Source organism: Coffea eugenioides, chromosome 3, assembly GCF_003713205.1.
Source record: "Coffea eugenioides isolate CCC68of chromosome 3, Ceug_1.0, whole genome shotgun sequence".
In the NCBI taxonomy this organism is placed as follows: Eukaryota; Viridiplantae; Streptophyta; class Magnoliopsida; order Gentianales; family Rubiaceae; genus Coffea; species Coffea eugenioides.
Window position 1 is genome coordinate 11,078,402 of NC_040037.1, and position 8,311 is coordinate 11,086,712.

The 8,311-nt window shown below is 37.8% G+C and overlaps 1 non-coding gene across 1 annotated transcript; it reads left to right on the forward strand.

Moving 5' to 3' along the window:
• Positions 1 to 676: 676 nt before the first annotated feature.
• On the forward strand, positions 677 to 783 carry LOC113767261. Its single transcript, XR_003467976.1, has one exon. It is a non-coding gene; the product is annotated as a small nucleolar RNA R71 (small nucleolar RNA).
• Positions 784 to 8,311: the final 7,528 nt, after the last annotated feature.

Below are 8,311 nucleotides of genomic sequence, written 5' to 3' on the forward strand. Positions count from 1 at the left end.
TCTATTGTTGATCACATTGGCAATTTGACCAATTTGAACCTCCAAGTTTCTGTACATCCCAGCTAATTGGTCCAACCGCCCCTCAACTCGCTCTAATCTATCCGAAGTCACCTTAGCAAGTTTTTCCACCGCGATCTCCCAACTTGGTTTAGTTTCAGCCTGGGGTTGCCTTGGTTGAAATCCTGGCGGATTGGTTGGCCTTTGTTGATTGCCTTGATCTTTCCATTCAAAGTTTGGATGATTTCTCCACCCCGGATTGTAAGTATTCGAGTAGGGATTATTTGGAGCATTTCGGTTGTAATTATTGACAAATTGTACCTGCTCAGAATCAACACACTCATTAATATCATGTTCACCTCTACAGAAAGAGCAACAAGCTACGTGAGCATTAGATGAACTTGGGCTAACTCCACCTTGTCTACTCAATAACTTCATCACGTTATTCATTTGGGCACTCAACATATTGAGAGTGTCCATTTCTATCATACCTGCGTGACGTCTTGTATTACCTCTCTCATTGGCCCATTGGTAGTTATTTGCTGCCATTTCTTCTATCAAATTATGAGCCTCTTGGGGTGATTTACCCATTAAAGCTCCACCTGCAGCTGCATCGATAATAGTTTTAGTAGAAAAAGCTAAACCATTATAGAAGGTTTGTATGATTAACCATTCCGGCAGTCCATGATGTGGACATTTCCGAAGCAAATCTCTAAACCTTTCCCATGCCTCATATAATGATTCTCCCTCCAATTGACTAAAACTAGTGATATCCATTCTAAGCTTAGCAGTCTTTCCTGGTGGAAAATACTTATTTAAGAATGCTCTTGATAAATCATCCCATCCGGTGAAAGTATTAGGAGCATGAGAGTGTAGCCAAAGTTTGGCCTTATCTCTCAATGAAAATGGAAACAATCTTAGCCTTATAGCATCATCACTAACTCCATTCATTTTAATTGTATCACAAATTTCCAAGAATGTAGCTAAGTGTGTATTAGGATCTTCTACTGCATTACCTCCAAATTGAGATTGTTGAACCATTTGAATAAGTGATGGTTTAATCTCAAAGTTGTTAGCATTTACCGAAGGCCTTGCTATGCTCGTTTGAGATCCTTGTGTTCCCGGTAGAGCAAAATCTCGTAGAACTCGCCTATTTGCTTCGTTTTCTGCCATTTCTTCTTCAAATGGAAGCTCTATTAAGATTTCCTCTATTGGTTGCCAAATCTCTTGTTCCTCTTGTTGTAGTGTGTTCCTCCTTTGTCTATGTAGTGTCCTCTCAATTTCTGGATTGAAAAGTGCAACTTCTCGAGACGCCCGGTGCATACACTACAAACAAAAACAAGAGAAATTTTGCAGTTTTAATTCAACAACTTGAATAAAAATAATGAAAATATCTAAATTAATAGAGATGATTAGGCTCTAATATTGCCGCTCCCCGGCAACGGCGCCAAAAACTTGACGGGATTTTTGTATCAATGCAAGTTTAATTCCGATTTTACACCCGTTGGACTGCAAGTATACAGGTCGCAATTGTAGTACAAGATGTGTATCGGGTCGATCCCACGAGGAGCAATTTAAACAATTACTAAGCCCTTGTTCTCTCTATTATTTAGACTTACAATTAATTTGAGCAGAGAAAATCTAATGCTGTAATCTACAAATCTGATATACAAATCTAGTTTAACAAATGCTGAATGCAAATAGAAAAATTTCACTTAATGAAGATTCTAGGGATGTAGATTCCACTTATGGCATAAACTACACAAATGAATGGATTTACTTCTTGCTATTATTCTTGCTTAACCAGAGATTTATTTCCAAGATTACCAAGTCTCATTTTCATGATGAAATGGCTTAGAGCAATATAGATTTCCCTATTTTCATGGTGAAATACTACTACTACTCCGTTTTATTTCATGAAATGCTCAATAATCCACCTAAGTGTATCTCTATTTTCATGAACATACAACTCAAGCTCTACTCATGTGTTTCAATTGTTATTACCAATTCTCATTGAATAATAACACTATAAACATGCTATTGGTGATCAATCAATAACAAGTAATAACAGCTACACAAGTAGACAAGTTAATACAAGATATAACAAGTGTAAATCACATTCAATTAGTATTATTTAGCCATAAGTTTCATCTACTCCCTAGATGAAGGAGTTTAGCTACTCATGAATGATTTAACAATCAAACTCACAAGTTTATTAATGCAAAACATCATAAAGTACAAGTATAAGAAAGATAAAAGAAAGCTTAGCCAATTGAAGGTGAAGCTCTCCAATTCCTGCTATGTTCTTGCACAATATGATTACAAGTGATACTCTCCAAAAAATGCTTCTCCAAGTACTCCTATCTAGAGAGAAAAAATGTTTCCAAATGAAAAACTAGCTACGTATGGTAATGCTAGGCTTCTCCCTATATCTCTGCATAAAAAACACTCAAAGGCTTATTTTTCCAAGTCAAATTCCAACTTTTGATTCCCCAAATCTAACTTTGTTATAATTGTCAAGAACCAATGTTTTTGACTTGAAAATAAGCCACCTTTCTTGCCCTTTTGACTTCTGAAGCATGTGCACCGAATTTCCTTGCATCTTATAGCTGGAAAGTAGTATGAACACAAGAGAAAATGGCTGAGCAATTTGCAGAATTTCGGCTACAAAACGCACTTACACAAAACGCGGCTACAACTCGCGTTTTTCTCACTCGCGTTTTTACTTTGACCTTACTTCAACTGCGATTTTATCCATGATGCAAGCCGAATTGGTTTTTGTACAAAACACAAAAGTTGTAGCCCTTTGAGGTAGCTTTCTAATGCTCTAAAAATCATCCAAATCGGAGTTTTTTAGCCTGAGATATGATCGCAATACTATCACCTGGTCAAACCCCTGTTTCAGATTCCGACCACAGGGTGCAGCTTCTGTATTCCAGATTTTTGTCCATGAAGATGGCAGAACTGGATTTCGATGTCTTCATACAAATTGTAGATCTATTTCTTAGCTTTAAAATGGTATAAAGATCACCTCAATCCGATAAGTGTAGCTCCAGATATGATCAAAATATTGAAGAGTGTCAAAACTGTCTTGAAGTGCAATTCTTCACTTGAACGTTTTTCACTTCATTTTTCTTTTCACCACTTAAATTCATCACCAAATCTCTATTTTTCACCTCATTTGCCATCCTTTGGTGATTGAGTCATCATTCCTGCATAAAAATGAAGGTTTTACCATTAAAATCACTAAAAATGCAATATTATCCACTTTTACCAAAAGTATATAATTTTACCAAAAACCTCTTTATTTTAATTATAAAACTAAATAATCAACTCAAAATCAACTAATAAAATGCACTTAAAAATACGTAAAATAAACTCTTATCAGAAATAAAACTAGATTAGTTGCTAAAGGATATGCACAAGAAGAGGGAATTGATTTTGATGAAACATTTGCTCCCGTAGCTAGATTAGAATCAATTAGAATGCTTCTTGCTTTTGCTTGCTTCAAAGGTTTCAAATTATTTCAAATGGATGTTAAAAGTGCCTTCTTAAATGGTTTTATTGATCAAGAAATATATGTGGATCAACCCCCCGGTTTTGAAAATACAAAATTTTCAAGTCATGTGTTTAAACTCTCAAAAGCATTATATGGACTAAAACAAGCTCCAAGAGCTTGGTATGAAAGATTGAGTGGTTTCTTTATTGAAAATGGTTTCAAAAGAGGTATTGTGGACACCACACTTTTTACTAAGCAAGTGTTAAATGATCTTCTTATTGTGCAAATAGATGTAGATGATATTATTTTTGGTGCTACAAATGAGTATCTATGCAAGGATTTTTCCACCATTATGCAAAGTGAATTTGAAATGAGTATGATGGGAGAATTAACTTTCTTCCTTGGACTTCAAATACATCAAGCCCTAGAGGGAATTTTTATAAATCAAGCAAAATACACCAAGGAATTGCTGAAAAGATTTAGCATGGAGGACTCAAAGCAAGTTGGAACTCCAATGTGCACTTCTACAAAACTTGACAAAGATGAAGAAGGTAAACATGTGGATGAAAAGCACTATAGAGGTATGATTGGAAGCCTACTCTATTTAACCGCAAGTAGACCCGATATTATGTTTGCTGTTTGCTTGTGTGCTAGATTTCAATCTTGTCCAAAAGAATCACATTTGAACGCTGTTAAAAGGATTTTTAGGTATTTGAAAGGTACATTAGACTATGGTCTTTGGTATGCTAGATCTTGTGAATTTGCTCTATATGGATATTCGGATGCGGATTTTGGTGGTTGTCGTGTGGACAGAAAAAGTACTAGTGGAACTTGTCACTTTCTTGGTAATTGCTTAGTTTCTTGGTTTAGCAAAAAATAAAATGCAATCTCTTTGTCTACAACCGAAGCGGAATATATTGCCGCTAGTGCATGTTGTGCTCAACTTTTATGGATGAAGCATACCTTGAATGATTTTGGATTGTTATATGACTGCATGCCTATATTCTGTGATAATACTAGTGCTATCAATTTGACCAAAAATCCAATTCAGCATTCTAGGACAAAACATATAGATATAAAGCACCACTTTATTCGCGATCTTGTTCAAAAAGGTGAAGTTTGTGTGAATTATGTTTGTTCTAAAGATCAAATTGCTGATATTTTTACAAAAGCTTTGCCACTGGATCAATTCATTCATCTAAGATCAAAATTGGGGATAATCGAAAAATCATCTTAAAAATTTTTCTGTTCTAAGCTTTCGGACGTCCGAAAGCAGATGAACGGACGTCTGATAATGTTCTTCAGCTATTTTTTCCAGAATGCACCTGTTCGGACGAAACTGTCGGACGCACGACTTCGTTTGGCCGTCCGACAGTGCAACGGTACACTTTTTAAAGTAACTTCCCTCCTCATTTGCTTCAGACTCTTCTTCTTCTCTTCTCACTCGGACGAAAACTGTCTCCCCCTTTCACTCTCAATTCATGCTATTCTGAAGCACTTATTCCAAAATTGACTCAACCAAAAACTTTTTCGGATCATTGCGAGTTCATTTTCCTGATCTTTTCACCAAATCTCATCACATTTCGACAGTTCCCAAATTTCCCTCAAAACCCTATTTTCTCATAACCATTCTGCTCAATCATCTTCAAGGCTAGTTTACCCCAAAATTCTTGTGTGATTCCCTCCCATACTACTGTGTGCATCATTAGCATCGTACATCTCACGCATTTCACACAATGGTGAAACTTAGAGGAGGAAAAGTGTCTGCCGGACGCAAACACACACTCAGGGATGAAGATGCTGATTCTCCTAGGGCCAAAAGATCCTCCAAATGTGTCAAAAAGGGGGCAGTAAAGGCTCAAACTTCACAGCTGTGACGCCCCCACTTCTCCCTAAGGCGAACCAAAGGGTATCCGCGGAACGCCTGCCTAACTCTCGCCAGAACTCAAGCAATTCCATTCAACTTATAGCCGGACCACACAATACAAGCCAATAACTTAGATACAATAAATACGGAAGCGTTCAAGCTTAATAATCGTCATCCATTATTCAATCCACACGTCGGTATACAAAATACATTTCGCCCCAAAAGTTACATTTCCATACCCAAAAGTACAATCCAAAACCAAAGGCATAACCAAGAGTAATAGCAAACCCTAAACAAAAGTACATCAGGAGGGTTTCTTCATTTCACCTCCGAGTTCACACCTGTTAAGGAAAACAAATCTACAGGGTGAGCAAAAACGCTCGTGAGGCCAAGAACACACATGCAGACACGTAGTCCAGATAACAACCAAATAACAATTCAAGTAATAGCTTGCAAGTAATTAATAATGCCAACAAAATGTAACCAGAAACAATTCAAGGATATGGAAGCTCTCAGGAGCTAAGTTCCACATTTGCCGATGTCATTTGTATATCTCCCCGTGATGACTCTCCGTCAACCGGGTTAATATTTTCATATCCGTAGTTCACCACTTACTTCTCATCCGTCAACCATACACCGCTTCGGGCCCGCACGACATTTATAAGGCGATACTTTACGAGTATGCCAAGCGAGATCTCTCAATAGATCAAGCTTATCATGTGAATCTCATGGTTCACCGAGGTTCCCGACCAAGCCCATGCCGGCTCGAGTTCCAAGGTCGGCCTATGAGTTTGGGCGTCCCCCATGTATCATGTAAATGTCGAGGAGATTCACTCCATCGACGTATGCAATCATAGCATACCATGGGATATATTCAAGCATTCAACAGGTTTAAGCATGTATTGTAGGTCATGTAAACCAGACAGAACATGTTAGACATGAGTCATTTGTGCCAAATGAGAACGAGTGCGATTAAGTACACACTCGACTCCATTTTTTAAAATCAAATAGACTAAGCATGTAATCAGGTAAGTCAAGCATGAATCAAGACTTTAGAGTTCAAGTAGGCATACACTTGACACTCACCAAGTTATGCAAGCAAGTAGGTTGGAGAGAGAGTTCAAACTTCCACGGTAGGGTCCTCTTGGAGGTCCTCGTGTGTGCCTGAACATCGAATATTAGATAATTACTATAGGTCCCCAAGTGGTGAGAAAGATTGGACACGAGTAAGGTTCGGAAATATTTGAAAACTTCGTTTGACCTGTCTTTGAAGTTGGATTCTCAAAGGGGTGCAGGACTCAAGTAAAAATCGGATTATTATCCTTAAAATCATTGGTTGGAATCGAGTACGAGCAAAACAATTGCAAAACGAACGATCGAAATCGAAAGAGGGCAGGCCACGTCACAATCCGGCCGGAACCTGGCGGGATTGGAGGCAGTGGCTAACCTCCCTTTTTTTTTCAAATTTCACCACCAATCCGGCAGACAATCCGACCAGAAACTGGCCGGATTCAAGGCCGGATTCTGGTGGAATAGTTCCCGCGTGGATTTCCTTTGAAATTTCAGAATTTTCGATTTTTGGTCAAATCTTTGAAAAATCATAACTTCTTTTCTACTAGTCGAAACTTGATAAATTTGATACCTTTGGAATTGTCTTTCAAAGTGCTAAAAGTCCTTAGAAGACACTGTTCCATGAATCTAAGTGAAAGGTATTCAAAAATGAGCCTAAAGTTGCTGTTCTAGATTACCAGGATTGAGCCGGGGTTGATTTTTCGCTAACTTTGGAAATTCGGCAAAAATCACTCGTTGCAAACCGGCCCTTGAAACTTATAACTCAATTAGAAGTACAAGTAAAGTTTTGGACAGAATAAGCGGCTCAAGAATCGGAGTTTCGAGCACCAAGATATGGTAGCTCAAAGTTGGGAAAAATTCAAGACTGTTACAAAATTTCCAGATTTGGTTCCGACTTTGGACCTTTTATTAAGTGTCGAAACGGACTTGGATTGACACCAAATTTTGCAGTATAATACTTCCATATGAAGGGTATCTCTCTATCAAATTTCATGGAAAAATACCCTCGTAAAGGTGGTTAATCAATCAACCAAAGTTTGGAAAAATCCTTAAGGCAATCTGTCCAAATCTAAGATTTTCAAAAACGAGGCAGTCGCCGTATTTTGATCATAACTCCCTCAATTTAACTCGGAATTGGGAATGGTTGATAGTGTTAGAAAATACATTCACAGGGCTAAAATTTCACAGAAGAAATCGTTTCAAGTTTCAGCATGCAACTGGTTCGAAATTAAGCCTAAAGTTGCAGCATTATCAAATCATTTCGGCAGAACGGAGAAACAGGATAGCTGAATTCAGATGAATGGTACGGTTCACACACATGGAACCAGAATGTGCATTATACACCGTTGGAAACATGGGAACGTCTAGTTTCAAATGCCGCTAACGGCACTCGATTTCGACGTCGGAGTACGGAGTTATGGACGAAACATGAACACTGGTCTGGATTACGACGAAACCGTTTTCCAGATTACTAGCTTTGGGAATAAATTCGTTTGACCAACCAAAACTCAGTATTTTTCAATGAAAATTTTTACACAACTACTACAACATATAAACAACACAATCAAGCCATTAAATCCTCAAATTTCTGCATTAAAGTGACCGAACAGAGCAGGGGTAAAATGGTCAAACTTGGCCATTGCACTCAACGTGAGTTTCCAGCAGTTTTCCTTCAACAAATCACTAACTTAAACACTGATCCGATATCATAAACTTCATCAAGCACAAAATCAGCAACAACCCAAGAGTGGGAATTCATAGAGCCCACTTTTTTTCCAACAATACAAGCTACTAAAGTGAAGATTTCAGCTCAAATGCATAAATCAACCTCCATAAGACAAGTTTAAGGTAGTTGATCATTACCTACTTTGATGGTT